Raw genomic sequence first — 27,267 nt, forward strand, 5'->3', positions numbered from 1 at the left:
CTCAAGTTATTGGATGTTTAACAACCCACTTTTTCAATATCCTTAAAAATCACAAATACTTTTTGGAATTATCACTCTCAGCTTTTGTGCATTTCCATTTTGGAAGTTCAAATTTTTTTTCAGATCCAAAACTCTCTGTTCTATTTTTCTCGTAAACAAAAACGATATGAGGAATAACAAAATAAAAATTTTATGCAAAAAAATTTGAAAACTATAATAAATGTAAGTGAACACACTAAAAATGAACACCAAGGTTTTGTTATCCATGTTTGGGAAATTCCACTAGCACAAATCCTAATAATAAGCTTGGCGGAATTTTATGGGAAAAGGGTCTTCTAACTGATCCTAACATGCTTTAAAGGTGGTGGACATGCATGCCAGAAACATGTTGAGGATGCAAGTGACCTAATGATCCAAAAATTTCAAGGAGTAGAATAAATCAAATTCTCAAGTGGTTGGATGTTTAACAACCCACTTTTTGACTATCCTTAAAAATCACAGACACTTTTTGGAATTATCTGTGTCAGCTTTTGCACATTTCCATTTTGGATGTTCAAAATTTTTTTCAGATCCAAAACTCTCTCTCCCCTTTTTCTCGTAAACAAAAAGGATATGAGGCGTAACAAAGTAAAAATTTTATGCAAATAAATTTGAAAACTATAATAAATGTAAGTGAACGCACTAAAAATGAACACCAAGATTTTGTTATCCATGTTTGGGAAATTCCACTTGTACAACCCCTAATTATAAGCTTGGTGGAATTTTATAGGAAAGGGACTTCTAACTGATCCTAACATGCTTGAAACGTGGTTGACATGCTTGCCTGAAACATGTTGAGGATGCAAGTAACCTAGTGATCCAAAAATTTCTAGGAGTAGAAAAATTCGAATTCTCAAGTGGTTGGATGTTTAACAACCCACTTTTTGACAATCCTTAAAAATCACAGATACTTTTTGGAATTATCTGTGTCAGGTTTTGTACATTTCCATTTTGGATGTTCAAAATTTTTTTCATATCCAATACTCTCTCTACCATTTTTCTCGTAAACAAAAAGGATATGAGGCGTAACAAAATAAAAATTTTATGCAAATAAATTTGAAAACTATAATAAGTGTAAGTGAACCCACTAAAAATGAACACCACGGTTTTGTTATCCATGTTTGGGAAATTCCACTTGTACAACCCCTAATAATAAGCTTGGTGGAATTTTATAGGAAAGGGACTTCTAACTGATCCTAACATGCTTGAAACATGGTTGACATGCTTGCCAGAAACATGTTGAGGATGCAAGTAACCTAATGATCCAAAAATTTCTAGGAGAAGAAAAATTCAAATTCACAAGTGGTTGGATGTTTAGCAACCCACTTTTTGACAATGCTTAAAAATCACAGAAACTTTTTGGAATTACCTCTCTCATCTTTTGTGCATTTCCATTTTCGATGTTCAAATTTTTTTTCAGATCCAAAACTCGCTCTCCTATTTTTCTGGTAAACAAAAAATATATGACGCATAACAAAATGAAAAATTTATGCAAAAAAAATTGAAATCGATAATAAATGTAAATGAACGCACTAAAAATGAACTCCAAGATTTTTTTATCCTTGTTTGGGAAATTCCACTAGCACAACCCCTAATAGTAAGCTAGGTGGAATTTTAAATGTGGTGGACATGCATGCAAGAAACGTGTTTAGGATGCAAGTGACCTAATGATCCAAAAATTTCAAGGAGTAGAAAAAGTCAAATTCTCAAGTTGTTGGATGTTTAACAACCCACTTTTTGACTATCCTTAAAAATCACAAATACTTTTTGGAATTATCTCTCTCAGCTTTCGTGTATTTCCATTTTGGAAGTTCAAATTTGTTTTCAGATCCAAAACTCTCTCTTCTATTTTTCTCGTAAACAAAAATGATATGAGGAATAAGAAAATAAAAATTTTATACAAATAAATTTGAAAACTACAATAAATGTAAGTGAACGCACTAAAAATGAACACCAAGGTTTTGTTATCCATGTTTGGGAAATTCCACTAGCGCAACCCGTAATAATAAGCTTGGTGGATTTTTATGGGAAAATGGTCTTCTAACTGATCCTAACATGCTTTAAAGGTGGTGGACATGCATGCCAGAAACATGTTGAGTATGCAAGTAACCTAATGATCAGAAAATTTCAAGGAGTAGAAAAAATCAAATTCTCAAGTGGTTGGATGTTTAACAACCCACTTTTTGACTATCCTTAAAAATCACAGACACTTTTTGGAATTATACGTGTCAGCTTTTGCACATTTCCATTTTGGATGTTCAAAATTTTTTTCAGATCCAAAACTCTCTCTCCCATTTTTCTCGTAAACAAAAAGGATATGAGGCGTAACAAAATAATCATTTTATGCAAATAAATTTGAAAACTATAATAAATATAAGTGAACGCACTAAAAATGAACACCAAGGTTTTGTTATCCATGTTTGGGAAATTCCACTAGCAATAAGCTTGGTGGAATTTTATGGGAAAAGGGTCTTCTAACTGATCCTAACATGCTTTAAAGGTGGTGGACATGCATGCCAGAAATGTGTTGAGGATTCAAGTAACCTAATGATCCAAAAATTTCGAGTAGAAACACTCAAATTCTCAAGTGGTTGGATGTTTAACAACCCACTTTTTGACTATCCTAAAAAATCACAGATACTTTTTGGAATTATCTGTGTCAGCTTTTGTATATTTCCATTTTGGATGTTGAAAATTTTTTTCAGATCCAAAACTCACTCTCCCATTTTTCTCGTAAACAAAAAGGATATGAGGCGTAACAAAATAAAAATTTTATGCAAATAACTTTGAAAACTATAATAAATGTAAGTGAACGCACTAAAAATGAACACCACGGTTTTGTTATCCATGTTTGGGAAATTCCACTAGTACAACCCCTAATATTAAGCTTGGTGGAATTTTATAGGAAGGGACTTCTAACTGATCCTAACATGCTTGAAACGTGGTTGACATGCTTGCCAGAAACATGTTGAGGATGCAAGTGACCTAATGATCCAAAAATTTCTAGGAGCAGAAAAATTCAAATTCTCAAGTGGTTGGATGTTTAACAACCCACTTTTTGACAATCCTTAAAAATCACAGATACTTTTTCGAATTATCTCTCTCATCTTTTGTGCATTTCCATTTTCGATGTTCAAATTTTTTTTCAGATCCAAAACTCTCTGTTCTATTTTTCTCGTAAACAAAAACGATATGAGGAATAACATAATAAAAATTTTATGCAAAAAAATTTGAAATCGATAATAAATGTAAATGAACGCACTAAAAATGAATTCCAAGGTTTTGTTATCCATGTTTGGGAAATTCCACTAGTACAACCCCTAATGATAAGCTTGGTGGAATTTTATAGGAAAGGGACTTCTATATGATCCTAACATGCCTGAAACGTGGTTGACATGCTTGCCAGAAACATGTTGAGGATGCAAGTAACCTAATGATCCAAAAATTTCTAGGAGTAGAAAAATTCAAATTCTCAAGTGGTTGGATGTTTAACAACCCACTTTTTGACAATCCTTAAAAATCACAGATACTTTTTGGAATTATCTCTCTCATCTTTTGTACATTTCCATTTTTGATGTTCAAATTTTTTTTCAGATCCAAAACTGACTCTCCTATTTTTCTCGTAAACAAAAAATATGTGAGGCATAACAAAATGAAAATTTTATGCAAATAAATTTGAAATCGATAATAAATGTAAATGAATGCACTAAAAATGAACTCCAAGGTTTTGTTATCCTTGTTTGGGAAATTCCACTAGTACAACCCCTAAAAAAAATCTTGGTGGAATTTTATGGGAAAGGGACTTCTAAATGATCCTAACATGCTTGAAACGTGGTTGAGATGCTTGCCAGAAACATGTTGAGGATGCAAGTAACCTAATGATCCAAAAATTTCTACGAGTAGAAAAATTCAAATTCTCAAGTGGTTGGATGTTGAACAACCCACTTTTTGACAATCCTTAAAAATCAGAGATACTTTTTGGAATTATCTGTGTCAGGTTTTGTACATTTCCATTTTGGATGTTCAAAATTTTTTTCATATCCAAAACTCACTCTCCCATTTTTCTCGTAAACAAAAAGGATATGAGGCGTAAAAAAATAAAAATTTTATGCAAATAAATTTGAAAACTATAATAAATGTAAGTGAACGCACTAAAAATGAACACCACGGTTTTGTTATCCATGTTTGGGAAATTCCACTAGTACAACCCCTGATAATAAGCTTGGTGGAATTTTATAGGAAAGGGACTTCTAACTGATCCTAACATGCTTCAAACGTGGTTGACATAATCGCCAGAAACATGTTGAGGATGCAAGTGACCTAATGATCTAAAAATTTCTCGGAGTAGAAAAATTCAAATTCTCAAGTGGTTGGATGTTTAACAACCCACTTTTTGACAATCCTTAAAAATCACAGATACTTTTTGGAATTATCTCTCTCATCTTTTGAGCATTTCCATTTTCGATGTTTAAATTTTTTTTCAGATCCAAAACTCACTCTCCTATTTTTCTCGTAAACAAAAAATATATGACGCATAACAAAATGAAACTTTTATGCAAAACGATTTGAAATCGATAATAAATTTAAATGAACGCACTAAAAATGAACTCCAAGGCTTTATTATCCATGTTTGGGAAATTCCACTAGTACAACCCCTAATAATAAGCTTGGTGGAATTTTATAGGAAAGGGACTTCTAACTGATCCTAACATGCTTGAAACGTGGTTCACATGCATGCCAGAAACACGTTGAGGATGCAAGTAACCTAATGATCCAAAAATTTCTAGGAGAAGAAAAATTCAAATTCACAAGTGGTTGGATGTTTAACAACCCACTTTTTGACAATCCTTAAAACTCACAGATACTTTTTGGAATTATCTCTCTCATCTTTTGTGCATTTCCATTTTCGATGTTAAATTTTTTTTCAGATCCAAAACTCGCTCTCCCATTTTTCTGGTAAACAAAAAATATATGACGCATAACAAAATGAAAATTTTGTGCTAAAAAAATTGAAATCGATAATAAATGTAAATGAACGCACTAAAAATGAACTCCAAGATTTTTTTATCCTTGTTTGGGAAATTCCACTAGCACAACCCCTAATAATAAGCTTGGTGGAATTTTATAGGAAAGGGACTTCTAACTGATCCAAACATGTTTTAAATGTGGTGGACATGCATGCCAGAAACGTGTTTAGGATGCAAGTGACCTAATGATCCAAAAATTTCAAGGAGTAGAAAAAATCAAATTCTCAAGTTGTTGGATGTTTAACAACCCACTTTTTGACTATCCTTAAAAATCACAAATACTTTTTGGAATTATCTCTCTCAGCTTTTGTGCATTTCCATTTTGGAAGTTCAAATTTTTTTTCAGATCCAAAACTCTCTGTTCTATTTTTCTCGTAAAAAAAAATGATATGAGGAATAACAAAATAAAAATTTTATGCAAATAAATTTGAAAACTATAATAAAAGTAAGTGAACGCACTAAAAATGGACACCAAGCTTTTGTTATCCATGTTTGGGAAATTCCACTAGCACAACCCCTAATAATAAGCTTGGTGGAATTTTATGGGAAAATGGTCTTCTAACTGATCCTAACATGCTTTAAAGGTGGTGGACATGCATGCCAGAAACATGTTGAGGATGCAAGTAACCTAATGATCAGAAAATTTCAAGGAGTAGAAAAAATCAAATTCTCAAGTGGTTGGATGTTTAACAACCCACTTTTTGACTATGCTTAAAAATCACAGACACTTTTTGGAATTATCTGTGTCAGCTTTTGCACATTTCCATTTTGGATGTTCAAAATTTTTTTCAGATCCAAAACTCTCTCTCCCATTTTTCTCGTAAAAAAAAAGGATATGAGGCGTAACAAAAGAAAAATTTTATGCAAATAAATTTGAAAACTTTAATAAATGTAAGTGAACGCACGAAAAATGAACATCACGGTTTTGTTATCCATGTTTGAGAAATTCCACTAGTACAACCCCTAATAATAAGCTTGGTGGAATTTTATGGGAAAGGGACTTCTAACTGATCCTAACATGCTTGAAAAGTGGTTTACATGCTTGTCAGAAACATGTTGAGGATGCAAGTAACCTAATGATCCATAAATTTCTAGGAGTAGAAAAATTCAAATTCTCAAGTGGGTGGATGTTTAACAACCCACTTTTTAACAATCCTTAAAAATCACAGATACTTTTTGGAATTATCTCTCTCATCTTTTGTACATTTCCATTTTCGATGTTCAAATTTTTTTTCAGATCCAAAACTCACTCTCCTATTTTTCTCGTAAACAAAAAATATATGACGCATAACAAAATGAAAATTTTATGCAAAAAAATTTGAAATCGATACTAAATGTAAATGAACGCACTAAAAATGAACTCCAAGGTTTTTTTATCCATGTTTGGGAAATTCCACTAGTACAACCCCTAATAATAATTTTGGTGGAATTTTATGGGAAAGGGACTTCTAACTGATCCTAACATGCTTTAAATGTGGTAGACATGCATGCCAGAAACATGTTGAGGATGCAAGTGACCTAATGATCCAAAAATTTCAAGGAGAAGAAAAAATCAAATTCTCAAGTGGTTGGATGTTTAACAACCCACTCTTTGATTATCCGTCAAAATCATAGATACTTTTTGGAATTATCTCTCTCAGCTTTTGTGCATTTCCATTTTGGATGTTCAATTTTTTTTTTTTGAGATCCAAAACTCACTCCCCTATTTTTCTCGTAAACAAAAAATATATGACGCATAACAAAATGAAAAATTTATGCAAAAAAAATTGAAATCGATAATAAATGTAAATGAACGCATTAAAAATGAACTCCAAGGTTTTGTTATCCATGTTTGGGAAATTCCACTAGTACAACCCCTAATAATAATTTTGGTGGAATTTTATAGGAAAGGGACTTCTATATGATCCTAACATGCTTTAAATGTGGTAGAGATGCATGCCAGAAACATGTTGAGGATGCAAGTGACCTAATGATCCAAAAATTTCAAGGAGTAGAAAAAATCAAATTCTCAAGTGGTTGAATGTTTGACAACCCACTTTTTGACTATCCTTAAAAATCACAGATACTTTTTGGAATTATCTCACTCAGCTTTTGTGCATTTCCATTTTGGATGTTCAATTTTTTTTTGAGATTCAAAACCCACTCTCCCATTTTTCTTGTAAACAAAAAAGATATGAGGCATAACAAAATAAAAATTTTATGCAAAAAAATTTGAAAACTATAATCAATGTAAGTGAACGCACTAAAAATGAACTCCAAGATTTTGTTATCCTTGTTTGGGTAATTCCACTAGCACAACCCCTAATAAGAAGCTTGGTGGAATTTTATAGGAAAGGGACTTCTAACTGATCCAAACATGTTTTAAATGTGGTGGACATGCATGCCAGAAACATGTTTAGGATGCAAGTGACCTAATGATCCAAATATTTCAAGTAGTAGAAAAAATCAAATTCTCAAGTGGTTGGATGTTTAACAACCCACTTTTTGACAATCCTTAAAAATCACAGATACTTTTTGGAATTATCTCTCTCATCTTTTGTACATTTCCATTTTCGATGTTCAAATTTTTTTTTAGATCCAAAACTGACTCTCCTATTTTTCTCATAAACAAAAAATATATGACGCATAACAAAATGAAAATTTAATGCAAAAAAATTTGAAATCGATAATAAATGTAAATGAACGCACTAAAAATGAACTCCAAGGTTTTGTTATCCATGTTTGGGAAATTCCACTAGTACAACCCCTAAAAATAATCTTGGTGGAATTTTATGGGAAAGGGACTTCAAACTGATCCTAACATGCTTTAAATGTGGTAGACATGTATGCCAGAAACATGTTGAGAATGCAAGTGACCTAATGATCCAAAAATTTCAAGGAGTAGAAAAAATCAAATTCTCAAATGGTTGGATGTTTAGCAACCCACTTTTTGATTATCCGTAAAAATCACAGATACTTTTTGGAATTATCTCTCTCAGCTTTTGTGCATTTCCATTTTGGAAGTTCAATTTTTTTTTGAGATCCAAAACTCACACTCCTATTTTTCTGGTAAACAAAAAATATATGATGCATAACAAAATGAAAATTTTATGCAAAAAAAATTGAAATCGATAATAAATGTAAATGAACGCATTAAAAATGAACTCCAAGGTTTTGTTATCCATGTTTGGGAAATTCCACTAGTACAACCCCTAATAATAATTTTGGTGGAATTTTATAGGAAAGGGACTTCTATATGATCCTAACATGCTTTAAATGTGGTAGACATGCATGCCAGAAACATGTTGAGGATGCAAGTGACCTAATGATCCAAAAATTTCGAGTAGAAAAAATCAAATTCTCAAGTGGTTGGATGTTTAACAACCCACTTTTTGACTATCCTTAAAAATCATTGATACTTTTTGGAATTATTTCTCTCAGCTTTTGTGCATTTCCATTTTGGATGTTCAATTTTTTTTTGAGATTCAAAACCCACTCTCCCATTTTTCTTGTAAACAAAAAAGATATGAGGCATAACAAAATACAAATTTAGGCAAAAAAATTTGAAAACTATAATCAATGTAAGTGAACGCACTAAAAATGTACTCCAAGATTTTGTTATCCTTGTTTGGGTAATTCCACTAGCACAACCCCTAATAATAAGCTTGGTGGAATTTTATAGGAAAGGGACTTCTAACTGATCCAAACATGTTTTAAATGTGGTGGACATACATGCCAGAAACATGTTAAGGATGCAAGTGACCTAATGATCCAAAAATTTCAAGTAGTAGAAAAAATCAAATTCTCAAGTTGTTGGATGTTTAACAACCCACTTTTTGACTATCCTTAAAAATCACAGATACTTTTTCGAATTATCTCTCTCAGCTTTAGTGCATTTCCTTGGATGCCAGAAACAAGTTTAGGATGCAAGTGACCTAATGATCCAAAAATTTCAAGTAGTAGAAAAAATCAAATTCTCAAGTTGTTGGATGTTTAACAACCCACTTTTTGACTATCCTTCAAAATCACAGATAGTTTTTCGAATTATCTCTCTCAGCTTTAGTGCATTTCCATTTTTGAAGTTCAAATTTTTTTTCAGATCCAAAACTCTCTCTCCCATTTTTCTCGAAAACAAAAACGATATGAGGAATAACAAAATAAATATTTTATGCAAATAAATTTGAAAACTATAATAAATGTAAGTGAACGCACTAGAAATGAACACCAAGGTTTTGTTATCCATGTTTGGGAAATTCCACAAGCACAACCCCTAATAATAAGCTTGGTGGAATTTTATGGGAAAAGGGTCTTCTAACTGATCCTAACATGCTTTAAAGGTGGTGGACATGCATGCCAGAAACATGTTGAGGATGCAAGTAACCTAATGATCCAAAAATTTGAAGTAGAAAAAATCAAATTCTCAACTGGTTGGATGTTTAACAACCCACTTTTTGACTATCCTTAAAAATCACAGATACTTTTTGGAATTATCTGTGTCAGCTTTTGTACATTTCCATTTTTGAAGTTCAAATTTTTTTTCAGATCCAAAACTCACTCTCCCATTTTTCTCGAAAACAAAAACGATATGAGGAATAACAAAATAAATATTTTATGCAAATAAATTTGAAAACTATAATAAATGTAAGTGAACGCACTAGAAATGAACACCAAGGTTTTGTTATCCATGTTTGGGAAATTCCACAAGCACAACCCCTAATAATAAGCTTGGTGGAATTTTATGGGGAAAGGGTCTTCTAACTGATCCTAACATGCTTTAAAGGTGGTGGACATGCATGCCAGAAACATGTTGAGGATGCAAGTAACCTAATGATCCAAAAATTTGAAGTAGAAAAAATCAAATTCTCAACTGGTTGGATGTTTAACAACCCACTTTTTGACTATCCTTAAAAATCACAGATACTTTTTGGAATTATCTGTGTCAGCTTTTGTACATTTCCATTTTGGATGTTCAAAATTTTTTTCAGATCCAAAACTCTCTCTCCCATTTTTCTCGTAAACAAAAAGGATATGAGGCCGTAACAAAATATAAATTTTATGCAAATAAATTTAAAAACTATAATAAATGTAAGTGAACGCACTAAAAATGAACACCACGGTTTTGTTATCCATGTTTGGGAAATTCCACTAGAACAACCCCTAATAATAAGCTTGGTGGAATTTTATAGGAAAGGGACTTGTAACTGATCCTAACATGCTTTAAACGTGGTTGACATGCTTGCCAGAAACATGTTGAGGATGCAAGTGACCTAATGATCCAAAAATTTCTAGGAGTAGAAAAATTCAAATTCTTAAGTGGTTGGATGTTTAAACACCTACTTTTTGACAATCCTTAAAAATCACATATACTCTTTGGAATTATCTCTCTCATCTTTTGTGCATTTCCATTTTCGATGTTCAAATTTTTTTTCAGATCCAAAACTCTCTCTCCTATTTTTCTCGTAAACAAAAAATATAAGACGCATAACATAATGAAAATTTTATGCAAAAAAATTTGAAATCGATAATAAATGTAAATGAACGCACTAAAAATGAACTCCATGGTTTTGTTATCCATTTTTGGGATATTCCACTAGTACAACCCCTAATAATAATCTTGGTGGAATTTTATAGGAAAGGGACTTCTAACTGATCCTAACATGCTTTAAATGTGGTCGACATGCATGCAAGAAACATGTTGAGGATGCAAGTGACCTAATGATCCAAAAATTTCAAGGAGTAGATAAAATCAAATTCTCAAGTGGTTGGATATTTAACAACCCAATTTTTGACTATCCTTAAAAATCACAGATACTTTTTGCAATTATCTCTCTCAGCTTTTTGTGCATTTCCATTTTGGAAGCTCAAAATTTTTTTCAGATCCAAAACTCTCTGTCCCATTTTTCTCGTAAACAAAAACAATATAAGGAATAACAAAATAAAAATTTTATGCAAATAAATTTGAAAACTATAATAAATGTTAGTGAACGCACTAAAAATGAACACCACGGTTTTGGTATCCATGTTTGGGAAATTCCACTAGTACAACCCCTAATAATAAAGTTGGTGGAATTTTATAGGAAAGGGACTTCTAACTGATCGTAACATGCTTGAAACGTGGTTGACATGCTTGCCAGAAACATGTTGAGGATGCAAGTAATCTAATGATCCAAAAATTTCAAGGAGTAGAAAAAATCAAATTCTCAAGTTATTGGATGTTTAACAACCCACTTTTTCAATATCCTTAAAAATCACAAATACTTTTTGGAATTATCACTCTCAGCTTTTCTGCATTTCCATTTTGGAAGTTCAAATTTTTTTTCAGATCCAAAACTCTCTGTTCTATTTTTCTCGTAAACAAAAACGATATGAGGAATAACAAAATAAAAATTTTATGCAAAAAAATTTGAAAACTATAATAAATGTAAGTGAACACACTAAAAATGAACACCAAGGTTTTGTTATCCATGTTTGGGAAATTCCACTAGAACAACTCCTAATAATAAGCTTGGCGGAATTTTATGGGAAAAGGGTCTTCTAACTGATCCTAACATGCTTTAAAGGTGGTGGACATGCATGCCAGAAACATGTTGAGGATGCAAGTGACCTAATGATCCAAAAATTTCAAGGAGTAGAATAAATCAAATTGTCAAGTGGTTGGATGTTTAACAACCCACTTTTTGACTATCCTTAAAAATCACAGACACTTTTTGGAATTATCTGTGTCAGCTTTTGCACATTTCCATTTTGGATGTTCAAAATTTTTTTCAGATCCAAAACTCTCTCTCCCATTTTTCTCGTAAACAAAAAGGATATGAGGCGTAACAAAGTAAAAATTTTATGCAAATAAATTTGAAAACTATAATAAATGTAAGTGAACGCACTAAAAATGAACACCAAGATTTTGTTATCCATGTTTGGGAAATTCCACTTGTACAACCCCTAATAATAAGCTTGGTGGAATTTTATAGGAAAGGGACTTCTAACTGATCCTAACATGCTTGAAACGTGGTTGACATGCTTGCCTGAAACATGTTGAGGATGCAAGTAACCTAGTGATCCAAAAATTTCTAGGAGTAGAAAAATTCGAATTCTCAAGTGGTTGGATGTTTAACAACCCACTTTTTGACAATCCTTAAAAATCACAGATACTTTTTGGAATAATCTGTGTCAGGTTTTGTACATTTCCATTTTGGATGTTCAAAATTTTTTTCATATCCAAAACTCACTCTCCCATTTTTCTCGTAAACAAAAAGGATATGAGGCGTAAGAAAATAAAAATTTTATGCAAATAAATTTGAAAACTATAATAAATGTAAGTGAAAGCACTAAAAATGAACACCACGGTTTTGTTATCCATGTTTGGGAAATTCCACTAGTACAACCCCTAATAATAAGCTTGGTGGAATTTTATAGGAAATGGACTTCTAACTGATCCTAACATGCTTGAAACGTGGTTGACATGCTTGCCAGAAACATGTTGAGGATGCAAGTAACCTAATGATCCAAAAATTTCTAGGAGTAGAAAAATTCAAATTCTCAAGTTGTTGGATGTTTAACAACCCACTTTTTGACAATCCTTAAAAATCACAGATACTTTTTGGAATTATCTGTGTCAGGTTTTGTACATTTCCATTTTGGATGTTCAAAATTTTTTTCATATCCAATACTCTCTCTCCCATTTTTCTCGTAAACAAAAAGGATATGAGGCGTAACAAAATAAAAATTTTATGCAAATAAATTTGAAAACTATAATAAGTGTAAGTGAACCCACTAAAAATGAACACCACGGTTTTGTTATCCATGTTTGGGAAATTCCACTTGTACAACCCCTAATAATAAGCTTGGTGGAATTTTATAGGAAAGGGACTTCTAACTGATCCTAACATGCTTGAAACATGGTTGACATGCTTGCCAGAAACATGTTGAGGATGCAAGTAACCTAATGATCCAAAAATTTCTAGGAGAAGAAAAATTCAAATTCACAAGTGGTTGGATGTTTAACAACCCACTTTTTGACAATCCTTAAAAATCACAGAAACTTTTTGGAATTACCTCTCTCATCTTTTGTGCATTTCCATTTTCGATGTTCAAATTTTTTTTCAGATCCAAAACTCGCTCTCCTATTTTTCTGGTAAACAAAAAATATATGACGCATAACAAAATGAAAAATTTATGCAAAAAAAATTGAAATCGATAATAAATGTAAATGAACGCACTAAAAATGAACTCCAAGATTTTTTTATCCTTGTTTGGGAAATTCCACTAGCACAACCCCTAATAATAAGCTTGGTGGAATTTTAAATGTGGTGGACATGCATGCAAGAAATGTGTTTAGGATGCAAGTGACCTAATGATCCAAAAATTTCAAGGAGTAGAAAAAGTCAAATTCTCAAGTTGTTGGATGTTTAACAACCCACTTTTTGACTATCCTTAAAAATCACAAATACTTTTTGGAATTATCTCTCTCAGCTTTCGTGTATTTCCATTTTGGAAGTTAAAATTTGTTTTCAGATCCAAAACTCTCTCTTCTATTTTTCTCGTAAACCAAAATGATATGAGGAATAAGAAAATAAAAATTTTATACAAATAAATTTGAAAGCTATAATAAATGTAAGTTAACGCACTAAAAATGAACACCAAGGTTTTGTTATCCATGTTTGGGAAATTCCACTAGCGCAACCCCTAATAATAAGCTTGGTGGTTTTTTATGGGAAAATGGTCTTCTATCTGATCCTAACATGCTTTAAAGGTGGTGGACATGCATGCCAGAAACATGTTGAGGATGCAAGTAACCTAACGATCATAAAATTTCAAGGAGTAGAAAAAATCAAATTCTCAAGTGGTTGGATGTTTAACAACCCACTTTTTGACTATCCTTAAAAATCACAGACACTTTTTGGAATTATATGTGTCAGCTTTTGCACATATCCATTTTGGATGTTCAAAATTTTTTTCAGATCCAAAACTCTCTCTCCCATTTTTCTCGTAAACAAAAAGGATATGAGGCGTAACAAAATAAACATTTTATGCAAATAAATTTGAAAACTATAATAAATGTAAGTGAACGCACTAAAAATGAACACCAAGGTTTTGTTATCCATGTTTGGGAAATTCCACTAGCAATAAGCTTGGTGGAATTTTATGGGAAAAGGGTCTTCTAACTGATCCTAACATGCTTTAAAGGTGGTGGACATGCATGCCAGAAACGTGTTGAGGATTCAAGTAACCTAATGATCCAAAAATTTCGAGTAGAAACAATCAAATTCTCAAGTGGTTGGATGTTTAACAACCCACTTTTTGACTATCCTAAAAAATCACAGATACTTTTTGGAATTATCTGTGTCAGCTTTTGTATATTTCCATTTTGGATGTTGAAAATTTTTTTCAGATCCAAAACTCACTCTCCCATTTTTCTCGTAAACAAAAAGGATATGAGGCGTAACAAAATAAAAATTTTATGCAAATAACTTTGAAAACTATAATAAATGTAAGTGAACGCACTAAAAATAAACACCACGGTTTTGTTATCCATGTTTGGGAAATTCCACTAGTACAACCCCTAATAATAAGCTTGGTGGAATTTTATGGGAAAGGGACTTCTAACTGATCCTAACATGCTTGAAACGTGGTTGACATGTTTGCCAGAAACATGTTGAGGATGCAAGTAACCTAATGATCCAAAAATTTCTAGGAGTAGAAAAATTCAAATTCTCAAGTGGTTGGATGTTTAACAACCCACTTTTTGACAATCCTTAAAAATCACAGATACTTTTTTTAATTATCTCTCTCATCTTTTGTACATTTCCATTTTCGATGTTCTAATTTTTTTTCAGATCCAAAACTAACTCTCCTATTTTTCTCGTAAACAAAAAATATATAACGCATAACAAAATGAAAATTTTATGCAAAAAAATTTGAAATCGATAATAAATGTAAATGAACGCACTAAAAATGAACTCCAAGGTTTTGTTATCCATGTTTGGGAAATTGCACTAGTACAACCCCTAAAAATAATCTTGGTGGAATTTTATGGGAAAGGGACTTCTAACTGATCCTAACATGCTTTAAATGTGGTAGACATGCATGCCATAAACATGTTGAGGATGCAAGTGACCTAATGATCCAAAAATTTCAAGGAGTAGAAAAAATCAAATTCTCAAGTGGTTGGATGTTTAACATCCCACTTTTTTATTATCCGTAAAAATCACAGATACTTTTTGGAATTATCTCTCTCAGCTTTTGTGCATTTCCATTTTGGGTGTTAAATTTTTTTTTGAGATTCAAAACCCAGTCTCCCATTTTTCTCGTAAACAAAAACGATCTGAGGAATAACAAAATAAAAATTTTATGAAAATAAATTTGAAAACTATAATAAATGTAAGTGAACGCACTAGAAATGAACACCAAGGTTTTGTTATCCATGTTTTGGAAATTCCACAAGCACAACCCCTAATAATAAGCTTGGTGGAATTTTATGGGAAAAGGGTCTTCTAACTGATCCTAACATGCTTTAAAGGTGGTGGACATGCATGCCAGAAACATGTTGAGGATGCAAGTAACCTAATGATCCAAAAATTTGTAGGAGTGGAAAAAATCAAATTCTCAACTGGTTGGATGTTTAACAACCCACTTTTTGACTATCCTTAAAAATCACTGATACTTTTTGGAAGTATCTGTGTCAGCTTTTGAACATTTCCATTTTGGATGTTCAAAATTTTTTTCATATCCAGAACTCACTCTCCCTTTTTTCTCGTAAACAAAAGGATATGAGGCGTAACAAAATAAAAATTTTATGCAAATAAATTTGACAACAATAATAAATGTAAGTGAACGCACTAAAAATGAACACCACGGTTTTGTTATCCATGTTTGGGAAATTCCACTAGTACAACCCCTAATAATAAGCTTGGTGGAATTTTATAGGAAAGGGACTTCTAACTGATCCTAACATGCTTGAAACGTGGTTGACAAGCTTGCCAGAAACATGTTGAAGATGCAAGTGACCTAATGATCCAAAAATTTCTAGGAGAAGAAAAATTCAAATTCTCAAGTGGTTGGATGTTTAACAACCGACTTTTTTACAATCCTTAAAAATCACGGATACTTTTTGGAATTATATCTCTCATCTTTTGTGCATTTCCTTTTTCGATGTTCAAATTTTTTTTCAGATCCAAAACTCACCCTCCTATTTTTCTCATAAACAAAAATAATATGACGCATAACAAAATGAAAATTTTATGCAAAAAAATTTGAAATCGATAATAAATGTAAATGAACGCACTACAAAAGAACTCCAAGGTTTTGTTATCCATGTTTGGGAAATTCCACTAGTAGGACCCCTAATAATAATCTTGGTGGAATTTTATAGGAAAGGGACTTCCAACTGATCCTAACATGCTTTAAATGTGGTAGACATGCATGCCAGAAACATGTTGAGGATGCAAGTAACCTAATGATCCAAAAATTTCAAGGAGTAGAAAAAATCAAATTCTCAAGTGGTTGGATGCTTAACAACCCACTTTTTGACTATCCTTAAAAATCACATATACTTTTTGGAATTATCTCTCTCAGATTTTTGTGCATTTCCATTTTGGATGTTCAATTTTTTTTGAGATTCAAAACCCACTCTCCCATTTTTCTTGTAAACAAAAAAGATATGAGGCATAACAAAATAAAAAATTTATGCAAAAAAATTTGAAAACTATAATCAATGTAAGTGAATGCACTCAAAATGAACTGCAAGATTTTGTTATCTTTGTTTGGGAAATTCCACTAGCACAACCCCTAATAATAAGCTTGGTGGAATTTTATAGGAAAGGGACTTCTAACTGATCCAAACATGTTTTAAATGTGGTGGACATGCATGCCAGAAACGTGTTTAGGATGCAAGTGACCTAATGATCCAAAAATTTCAAGGAGTAGAAAAAATCAAATTCTCAAGTTGTTGGATGTTTAACAACCCACTTTTTGACTATCCTTAAAAATCACAGATACTTTTTGGAATTATCTCTCTCAGCTTTTGTGCATTTCCATTTTGGAAGTTCAAATTTTTTCTCAGATCCAAAACTCACTCTCCCATTTTTCTCGTAAGCAAAAACGATAAGAGGAATAACAAAATAAAAATTTTATGCAAATAAATTTGAAAACCTTAATTAATGTAAGTGAACGCACTACAAATGAACACCAAGGTTTTGTTTTACATGTTTGGGAAATTCCACTAGCAATAAGCTTGGAGGAATTTTAAGGGAAAAGGGTCTTCTAACTGATCCTAACATGCTTTAAAGGTGGTGGACATACATGCCAGAAACGTGTTGAGGATGCAAGTAGCCTAATGATCCCAAAATTTCAAGGAGTAAAGAAAATCAAATTCTCAAGTGGTTGGATGTTTAACAACCCACTTTTTGACTATCCTTAAAAATCACAGATACTTTTTGGAATTATCTGTGTCAGCTTTTGTACATTTCCATTTTGGATGTTCAAAATTTTTTTCAGATCCAAAACCTCTTCCCATTTTTCTCGTAAACAAAAAGGATATGAGGCGTAACAAAATAAAAATTTTATGCAAATAAATTTGAAAACTATGATAAATGTAAGTGAACGCACTAAACATGAACACCACGGTTTTGTTATCCATGTTTGGGAAATTTCACTAGTACAACCCCTAATAATAAGCTTGGTGGAATTTTATAGGAAAGGGACTTGTAACTAATCCTAACATGCTTGAAACGTGGTTGACAAGCTTGCAAGTTACCTAATGTTCCCAAAATTTCAAGGAGTAGAAAAATTCAAATTCTCAAGTGGTTGGATGTTTAACAACCCACTTTTTGACAATCCTTAAAAATCACGGATACTTGTTGGAATTATCTCTCTCATCCTTTGTGCATTTCCATTTTCGATGTTCAAATTTTTTTTCAGATCCAAAACTCACCCTCCTATTTTTCTCATAAACAAAAAATATATGACGCATAACAAATTGAAAATTTTATGCAAAAAAATTTGAAATTGATAATAAATGTAAATGAAAGCACTAAAAATGAACTCCAAGGTTTTGTTATCCAAGTTTGGGAAATTCCACTAGTACAACCCCTAATAATAATCTTGGTGGAATTTTATAGGAAAGGGACTTCTAACTGATCCTAACATGCTTTAAATGTGGTGGACATGCATGCCAGAAACATGTTGAGGAAGCAAGTGACCTAATGATCCAAAAATTTCAAGGAGTAGAAAAAATCAAATGCTCAAGTGGTTGGATGCTTAACAACCCACTTTTTGACTATCCTTAAAAATCACAGATTCTTTTTAGAATTATCTCTCTCAGCTTTTTCTGCATTTCCATTTTGGATGTTAAATTTTTTTTTGAGATTCAAAACCCCCTCTCCCATTTTTCTTGTAAACAAAAAAGATATGAGGCAGAACAAAATAAAAATTTTATGCAAAAAAATTTGAAAACTATAAGCAATGTAAGTGAACGCACTAAAAATGAACTCCAAGATTTTGTTATCCTAGTTTGGGAAATTCCACTAGCACAACCCCTAATAATAAGCTTGGTGGAATTTTATAGGAAAGGGACTTCTAACTGATCCAAACATTTTTTAAATGTGGTGGACATGCATGCTAGAAATGTGTTTAGGATGCAAGAGACCTAATGACCCAAAAATTTCAAGGAGTAGAAAAAATCAAATTCTCAAGTTGTCGGATGTTTAACAACCCACTTTTTGACTATCCTTAAAAATCACAGATACTTTTTGGAATTATCTCTCTCAGCTTTTGTGCATTTCCATTTAGGAAGTTCAAATTTTTTTTCAGATCCAAAACTCGCTCTCCCATTTTTCTCGTAAACAAAAACGATATGAGGAATAACAAAATAAAAATTTTATGCAAATAAATTTGAAAACTATAATAAATGTAAGTGAACTTACTAAAAAAGAACACCAAGGTTTTGTTATCCATGTTTGGGAAATTCCACTAGCAATAAGCTTGGTGGAATTTTATGGGAAAAGGGTCTTCTAACTGATCCTAACATGCTTTAAAGGTGGTGGACATGCATGCCAAAAACGTGTTGAGGATGCAAGTAACCTAATGATCCAAAAATTTCAAGGAGTAGAAAAAATCAAATTCTCAAGTGGTTGGATGTTTAACAACCCACTTTTTGTCTATCCTTAAAAATCACAGATACTTTTTGGAATTATCTGTGTCAGCTTTTGTACATTTCTATTTTGGATGTTCAAAATTTTTTTCAGATCCAAAACTCACTCTCCAATTTTTCTCGTAAACAAAAAGGATATGAGGCGTAACAAAATAAAAAATTTATGCAAATAAAATTGAAAACTATAATAAATATAAGTGAACGCACTAAAAATGAACACCACGGTTTTGTTATCCATGTTTGGGAAATTCCACGAGTACTACCCCTAATAATAAACTTGGTGGAATTTTATAGGAAAGGGACTTCTAACTGATCCTAACATGCTTGAAACGTGGTTGACATGCTTGCCAGAAACATGTTGTGGTTGCAAGTTACCTAATGATCCAAAAATTTCTAGGAGTAGAAAAATTCAAATTCTCAAGTGGTTGGATGTTTAACAACCCACTTTTTGACAATCCTTAAAAATCACGGATACTTTTTGGAATTATCTCTCTCATCTTTTGTGCATTTCCATTTGCGATGTTCAAATTTTTTGTCAGATCCAAAACTCACCCTCCTATTTTTCTCGTAAACAAAAAATATATGACGCATAACAAAATGAAAATTTTATGCCAAAAAATTTGAAATCGATAATAAATGTAAATGAACGCACTAAAAATGAACTCCAAGGTTCTGTTATCCATGTTTGGGAAATTCCACTAGTACAACCCCTAATAATAATCTTGGTGGAATTTTATAGGAAAGGGACTTCTAACTGATCCTAACATGCTTTAAATGTGGTAGACATGCATGCCAGAAACATGTTGAGGAAGCAAGTGACCTAATGATCCAAAAATTTCAAGGAGTAGAAAAAATCAATTTCTCAAGTGGTTGGATCCTTAACAACCCACTTTTTGACTATCCTTAAAAATCACAGATACTTTTTTGGATTATCTCTCTCAGCTTTTTGTGCATTTCCATTTTGGATGTTAAATTTTTTTTTGAGATTCAAAACCAACTCTCCCATTTTTTATTGTAAACAAAAAAGATATGAGGCATAACAAAATAAAAATTTTTTGCAAACAAATTTGAAAACTATAAACAATGTAAGTGAATGCACTAAAAATGAACTCCAAGATTTTGTTATCCTTGTTTGGGAAATTCCACTAGCACAACCCCTAATAATAAGCTTGGTGGAATTTTATAGGAAAGGGACTTCTAACTGATCCAAACATGTTTTAAATGTGGTGGACATGCATGCCAGAAACGTGTTTAGGATGCAAGTGACCAAATGATCCAAAAATTTCAAGGAGTAGAAAAAATCAAATTCTCAAGTTGTTGGATGTTTAACAACCCACTTTTTGTCTATCCTTAAAAATCACAGATACTTCTTGGAATTATCTCTCTCAGCTATTGTGCATTTCCATTTTGGAAGTTCAAATTTTTTTTCAGATCCAAAACTCACTCTCCCATTTTTCTCGTAAACAAAAACGATATGAGGAATAACAAAATAAAACTTTTAAGCAAATAAATTTGAAAACAATAATAAATGTAAGTGAACGCACTAAAAATGAACACCAAGGTTTTGTTATCCATGTTTGGGAAATTCCACTAGCAATAAGCTTGGTGGAATTTGATGGGAAAAGGGTCTTCTAACTGATCCTAACATGCTTTAAAGGTGGTGGACATGCATGCCAGAAACGTGTTGAGGATGCAAGTAACCTAATGATCCAAAAATTTCAAGGAGTAGAAAAAATCAAATTCTCAAGTGGTTGGATGTTTAACAACCCACTTTTTGACTATCCTTAAAAATCACAGATACTTTTTGGAATTATCTGTGTCAGATTTTGTACATTTCCATTTTGGATGTTCAAAATTTTTTTCAGATCCAAAACACTCTCTCCCATTTTTTCGTAAACAAAAAGGAAATGAGGCGTAACAAAATAAAAATTTTATGCAAATAAATTTGAAAACTATAATAAATATAAGTGAACGCACTAAAAATGAACACCACGGTTTTGTTATCCATGTTTGGGAAATTCCACTAGTACAACCCCTAATAATAAGCTTGGTGGAATTTTATAGGAAAGGGACTTCTAACTGATCCTATCATGCTTGAAAGGTGGTTGACATGCTTGCCAGAAACATGTTGAGGATGCAAGTGACCTAATGCTCCAAAAATTTCTAGGAGTAGAAAAATTCAAATTCTCAAGTGGTTGGATGCTTAACAACCCACTTTTTGACTATCCTTAAAAATCACAGATACTTTTTGTAATTATCTCTCTCAGCTTTTCGTGCATTTCCATTTTGGATGTTCAATTTTTTTTTGAGATTCAAAACCCACTCTCCCATTTTTCTTGTAAACAAAAAAGATATGAGGCAGAACAAAATAAAAATTTTATGCAAAAAAATTTGAATACTATAATCAATGTAAGTGAACGCACTAAAAATGAACTCCAAGATTTTGTTATCCTTGTTTGGGAAATTCCACTAGCACAACCCCTAATAATAAGCTTGGTGGAATTTTATAGGAAAGGGACTTCTAACTGATCCAAACATGTTTTAAATGTGGTGGACATGCATGCTAAAAACGTGTTTAGGATGCAAGTGACCTAATGATCCAAAAATTTCAAGGAGCAGAAAAAATCAAATTCTCAAGTTGTGGGATATTTAACAACCCACTTTTTGACTATCCTTAAAAATCACAGATACTTTTTGGAATTATCTCTCTCAGCTTTTCTGCATTTCCATTTTGGAAGTTCAAATTTTTTTTCAGATCCAAAACTCTCTCTCCCATTTTTCTCCAAAACAAAACCAATATGAGGAATAAAAAAATAAAAATTTTAAGCAAATAAATTTGAAAACTATAATAAATGTAAGTGAACGTACTAAAAATAAACACCAAGGTTTTGTTATCCATGTTTGGGAAATTCCACTAGCAATAAGCTTGGTGGAATTTTTTGGGAAAAGGGTCTTCTAACTGATCCTAACATGCTTTAAAGGTGGTGGACATGCATGCCAGAAACGTGTTGAGGATGCAACCTAATGATCCAAAAATTTCAAGGAGTAGAAAAAATCAAATTCTCAAGTTGTCGGATGTTTAACAACCCACTTTTTGACTATCCTTAAAAATCACAGATACTTTTTGGAATTATCTCTCTCAGCTTTTGTGCATTTCCATTTTGGAAGCTCAAATTTTTTTTCAGATCCAAAACTCACTCTCCCATTTTCCTCGTAAACAAAAACGATATGAGGAATAACAAAATAAAAATTTTATGCAAATAAATTTGAAAACTATAATAAATGTAAGTGAACGCACTAAAAATGAACACCAAGGTTTTGTTATCCATGTTTGGGAAATTCCACTAGCAATAATCTTGGTGGAATTTTATGGGAAAAAGGTCTTCTAACTAATCCTAACATGCTTTAAAGGTGGTGGACATGCATGCCATAAACGTGTTGAGGATGCAAGTAACCTAATGATCCAAAAATTTCGAGTAGAAAAAATCAAATTCTCAAGTGGTTGGATGTTTAACAACCCACTTTTTCACTATCCTTTAAAATCACAGATACTTTTTGGAATTATCTGTGTCAGCTTTTGTACATTTCCATTTTGGATGTTGAAAATTTTTTTCAGATCCAAAACTCACTCTCCCATTTTTCTCGTAAACAAAAAGGATACGAGGCGTAACAAAATAAAAATTTTATGCAAATAAATTTGTAACCTATAATAAATGTAAGGGAACGCACTAAAAATGAACACCACGGTTTTGTTATTCATGTTTGGGAAATTCCACAAGTACAACCCCTAATAATAAGCTTGGTGGAATTTTATAGGAAAGGGACTTCTAACTGATCCTAACATGCTTGAAACGTGGTTGACATGCTTGCTGGAAACATGTTGAGGATGCAAGTGACCTAATGATCCAAAAATTTCTAGGAGTAGAAAAATTCAAATTCTCAAGTGGTTGGATGTTTAACAACCCACTTTTTGACAATCCTTAAAAATCACAGATACTTTTTGGAATTATCTCTCTCTTCTTATGTGCATTTCCATTTTCGATGTTCAAATTTTTTTTAGATCCAAAACTCACCCTCCTATTTTTCTCGTAAACAAAAAATATATGACGCATAACAAAATGAAAATTTTATGTAAAAAAATTTGAAATCGATAATAAATGTAAATGAACGCACTAAAAATGAACTCCAAGGTTTTATTATCCATGTTTGGAAAATTCCACTAGTACAACCCTTAACAATAATCTTGGTGGAATTTTATAGGAAACGGACTTCTAACTGATCCTAACATGCTTTAAATGAGGTAGACATGCATGCCAGAAACATGTTGAGGATGCAAGTGACGTAATGATCCAAAAATGTCAAGGAGTAGAAAAAATCAAATTCTCAAGTGGTTGGATGCTTAACAACCCACTTTTTGACTATCCTTAAAAATTACAGATACTTTTTGGAATTATCTCTCTCAGGTTTTTGTGCATTTCCATTTTGGATGTTCAATTTTTTTTTGAGATTCAAAACCACTCTCCCATTTTTCTTGTAAACAAAAAAGATATGAGGCAGAACAAAATAAAAATTTTATGCAAAAAAATTTGAAAACTATAATCAATGTAAGTGAACGCACTAAAAATGAACTCCAAGATTTTGTTATCCTTGTTTGGGAAATTCCATTTGCACAACCCCTAATAATAAACTTGGTGGAATTTTATAGGAAAGGGACTTCTAACTGATCCAAACATGTTTTAAATGTGGTGGACATGTATGCCAAAAACGTGTTTAGGATGCAAGTGACCTAATGATCCAAAAATTTTAAGGAGTAGAAAAAATCAAATTCTCAAGTTGTTGGATGTTTAACAACCCACTTTTTGACAATCCTTAAAAATCACAGATACTTTTATGAATTGTCTCTCTCAGCTTTTGTGCATTTCCATTTTGGAAGTTCAAATTTTTTTTCAGATCCAAAACTCTCTCTCCCATTTTTCTCGTAAAGAAAAACGATATGAGGAATAAAAAAATAAAAATTTTATGCAAATATATTTGAAAACTATAATAAATGTAAGTGAACGAACTAAAATGAACACCAAGGTTTTGTTATCCATGTTTGGGAAATTCCACTAGCAATAAGCTTGGTGGAATTTTATGGGAAAAGGGTCTTCTAACTGATCCTAACATGCTTTAAAGGGGGTGGACATGCATGCCAGAAACGTGTTGAGGATGCAAGTAACCTAATGATCCAAAAATTTCAAGGAGTAGAAAAAATCAAATTCTCAAGTGGTTGGATGTTTAACAACCCACTTTTTGACTATCCTTAAAAATCACAGATACTTTTTGGAATTATCTGTGTCAGCTTTTGTACATTTCCATTTTGGATGTTCAAAATTTTTTTCAGATCCAAAACTCACTCTCCCATGTTTCTCGTAAACAAAAAGGATATGAGGCGTCACAAAATAAAAATTTTATGCAAATAAATTTTAAAACTATAATAAATGTAAGTGAACGCACTAAAAATGAACATCACGGTTTTGTTATCCATGTTTGGGAAATTCCACTAGTACAACCCCTAATAATAAGCTTGGTGGAATTTTATAGGAAAGGGACTTCTAACTGATCCTAACATGCTCGAAACGTGGTTGATATGCTTGCCAGAAACATGTTGAGGATGCAAGTGACCTAATGATCCAAAAATTTCTAGGAGTAAAAAAATTCAAATTCTCAAGTGGTTGGATGTTTAACAACCCACTTTTTGACAGTCCTTAAAAATCATGGATACTTTTTGGAATTACCTCTCTCATCTTTTGTGCATTTCCATTTTCGATGTTCAAAATTTTTTTTTCAGATCCAAACCTCACCCTCCTATTTTTCTCATAAACAAAAAATATATGATGCAAACCAAAATGAAAATTTTATGCAAAAAAATATAAAATCGATAATAAATGTAAATGAACGCACTAAAAATGAACTCCAAGGTTTTGTTATCCATATTTGGGAAATTCCACTAGTACAACCCCTAATAATAATCTTGGTGGAATTTTATAGGAAAGGGACTTCTAACTGATCCCAACATGCTTTAAATGTGGTAGACATGCATGCCAGAAATATGTTGAGGATGCAAGTGACCTAATGATCCAAAAATTTCAAGGAGTAGAAAAAATCAAATTCTCAAGTGGTTGGATGTTTAACAGCCCACTTTTTGACTATCGTTTAAAATCACAGATACTTTTTGGAATTATCTGTGTCAGCTTTTGTACATTTTCATTTTGGATGTTCAAAATTTTTTTCAGATCCAAAACACATTCTCCCATTTTTCTCGTAAACAAAAAGGATACGAGGCGTAACAAAATAAAAATTTTTTGCAAAGAAATTTGAAAACTATAATAAATGTAAGTGAACTTACTAAAAATGAACACCACGGTTTTGTTATCCATGTTTGGGAAATTCCACTAGTACAACCCCTAATATTAAGCTTGGTGGAATTTTAAAGGAAAGGGACTTCTAACTGATCCTAACATGCTTGAAACGTGGTTGACGTGCTTGCTAGAAACATGTTGAGGAAGCAAGTGACCTAATGATCCAAAAATTTCTAGGAGTAGAAAAATTCAAATTCTCAAGTGGTTGGATGTTTAACAACCCACTTTTTGACAATCCTTAAAAATCATGGGTACTTTTTGGAATTATCTCTCTCTTCTTTTGTGCATTTCCATTTTCGATGTTCAAATTTTTTTCAGATCCAAAACTCACCCTCCTATTTTTCTCGTAAACAAAAAATATATGACGCATAACAAAATTAAAAATTTATGCAAAAAAATTTGAAATCGATAATAAATGTAAATGAACGCACTAAAAATGAACTCCAAGGTTTTGTTATCCATGTTTGGAAAATTCCACTAGTACAACCCTTAATAATAATCTTGGTGGAATTTTATAGGAAAGGGACTTCTAACTGATCCGAACATGCTTTAAATGTGGTACACATGCATGCCAGAAACATGTTGAGGATGCAAGTGAACTAACGATCCAAAAATGTCAAGGAGTAGAAAAAATCAAATTCTCAAGTGGTTGGATGCTTAACAACCCACTTTTTCACTATCCTTAAAAATCACAGATACTTTTTGGAATTATCTCTCTCAGGTTTTTGTGCATTTCCATTTTGGATGTTCAATTTTTTTTGAGATTCAAAACCCACTCTCCCATTTTTCTTGTAAACAAAAAAGATATGAGGCATAACAAAATAAAAATTTTATGCAAAAAAATTTGAAACTATAATCAATGTAAGTGAACGCACTAAAAATGAACTCCAAGATTTTTTTATCCTTGTTTGGGAAATTCCACTAGCACAACCCCTAATAATAAGCTTGGTGGAATTTTATAGGAAAGGGACTTCTAACTGATCCAAACATGTTTTAAATGTGGATGACATGCATGCCAAAAACGTGTTTAGGATGCAAGTGACCTAATGATCCAAAAATTTCAAGGAGTAGAAAAAATCAAACTCTCAAGTTGTTGGATGTTTAACAACCCACTTTTTGACAATCCTTAAAAATCACAGATACTTTTTGGAATTATCTCTCTCAGCTTTTGTGCATTTCCATTTTGGAAGTTCAAATTTTTTTTCAGATCCAGAACTCTCTCTCCCATTTTTCTCGTAAAGAAAAACGATATGAGGAATAACAAAATAAAAATTTTATGCAAATATATTTGAAAACTATAATAAATGTATGTGAACGAACTAAAAATGAACACCAAGGTTTTGTTATCCATGTTTGGGAAATTCCACTAGCAATAAGCTTGGTGGAATTTTATGGGAAAAGGGTCTTCTAACTGATCCTAACATGCTTTAAAGGTGGTGGACATGCATGCCAGAAACGTGTTGAGGATGCAAGTAACCTAATGATCCACAAATTTCAAGGAGCAGAAAAAATCAAATTCTCAAGTGGCTGGATGTTTAACAACCCACTTTTTGACAATCCTTAAAAATCACAGATAGTTTTTGGAATTATCTGTGTAAAATTTTTGTACATTTCCATTTTGGATGTTCAAAATTTTTTTCAGATCTAAAACTCACTCTCCCATTTTTCTCGTAAA

The sequence above is a fragment of the Aristolochia californica genome, unplaced genomic scaffold (genome assembly GCF_029961685.1).
Source record: "Aristolochia californica isolate CCGP_79_NKW_82.1479 unplaced genomic scaffold, dmAriCali1.0.hap1 SCAF_14, whole genome shotgun sequence".
Lineage (NCBI taxonomy): Eukaryota > Viridiplantae > Streptophyta > Magnoliopsida > Piperales > Aristolochiaceae > Aristolochia > Aristolochia californica.